At 43.1% G+C, this 1,612-nt stretch overlaps 1 pseudogene; it reads right to left on the reverse strand.

Annotated features, from left to right (window-relative positions):
* Nucleotides 1–468: 468 nt before the first annotated feature.
* Gm3895 lies at nucleotides 469–774 on the reverse strand (annotated as a pseudogene).
* Nucleotides 775–1,612: the final 838 nt, after the last annotated feature.

Below are 1,612 nucleotides of genomic sequence, written 5' to 3' on the forward strand. Positions count from 1 at the left end.
CTCACTTGTGCAGACTAGTCTTTGATGGATCTGGGACCCAAGATGTTTCCCCCAGGTGCTCTGGCAAAGCCCTCCCAGGCAGACACCTCTCCTCTGTCGGGGAATGTTCCTGGATGTCTGGAGACTGAAACGAGGTCTGTCCCAGAACCTCTGTTACTTCTGCCTGTCCCAGAACCTGTGTAGCTTCTGTAGCCTGCACTCTCACCTGTGCAGACTAGTCTCTGAGGGATCCAGGACCCAATATGGCTACCCCAGGTGCTCTGCAGCCGAATAAGATCCTTCTTATGTCTACTGTGCCAAAAAGTCTTGTTTTTAGCTTTTAGGAAAAGAATAATAAAGGACGCTTTATTGAAAATCCCAGTCACCGGAAATACTGACATCCTCTGGGATGCACATCAACTCTCAGGGGCACTGACCATCAACATGGCTAGAGGGCTATGTCAGCATGGGCTCTGCCTGGCAAGCGTTTCATAACTGCAGAGCTCCAATCTGCTTCAGCAGAGTCCTCTGCTTCCAATTCTGTTGCATGGAGCTTAGATCGCTGCATCTGCCTATGCAGTCTTTACCTATATAGACTCTAGTGAGCTGTTGTAAATAATTTTGAATCACATTGGTGTTGTTAGTGGTGGTGATGTCCACAAACTCCAGGAGACCTTGTTTGAAAGGCAGTTGACTGAGGATTTTATAGGTCTTTCTGCAGTAGAGGCAAGTGAGATTGATGAACACAACTACCTTTCCAGACTGGATCTTGCAGTTCATAAACTCCTAAGCCATGCTGACAGGCTGCAGCTTCACCAGGGAGGAACAGTCGAAAGTATGGGTCCTTTGACTTTTAACAATCCCTTTTCCTCCTATTTTGCAGTGTTCCATGTCCCATAGTTGTAAAGTTTTTTAAATGTATTAATTAGGGGAAGACACCCAAAGACCAGCTGGTTTCTGTTTAAATATTTGTGGCTTTCTATAGTGACATCATTATGCTGAAAAAAAGAATTTATTTTGATTAGAGGCAACTATACTAACCTATAAGTATAAGAATAATTATTTACAATGTGGTTAGAAATGGTACTAGTTTAGGAAGTGCCAGTAGTAGCTTCGCTCTAGGTTCCATGTCATCACCAGCCAAACTCCAGGCTAAGTTTACAATACTTGCCATAATTCCCCTCCTGTTGAGTGGGCCTTAAGTCTAACTGGTTACCCCAGGATAAAAATGTCACTAATAAACCTTTCAGAATATCTTGCTATGCTGGTCATTACAGTGATTTGTAGGCTTACACTTATCAGCTGCTTTTCCCCTTTGGTTATTTGCATAGCTCCTGATATTATGAGAGCTAGGTCTCAGGGAGAAGGCTTCCAAGCACACACCATATCAATTCCTCCAATTCCTGTTTCCAGAGTGCATGATGTTTAGCATTATCATCTTACCATCTTTTACTGGAAGGTACCAAGGACAATGGCAATCGCTTGTTTTGCTTTGAGAGTTTCTTGGAACCCCTGATCAACAATTTGAGAGGATGTTCTCCATGCCAGGATGGGGTGTTTTGCTAGATAGTCTATGAATTTGGGGGGAAATATTATTATTTCTAAGTAATATGTAGAAACAGACAAAATATCC

The sequence above is a fragment of the Mus musculus genome, chromosome 14 (assembly GCF_000001635.26).
Source record: "Mus musculus strain C57BL/6J chromosome 14, GRCm38.p6 C57BL/6J".
NCBI classification, from domain to species: Eukaryota; Metazoa; Chordata; class Mammalia; order Rodentia; family Muridae; genus Mus; species Mus musculus.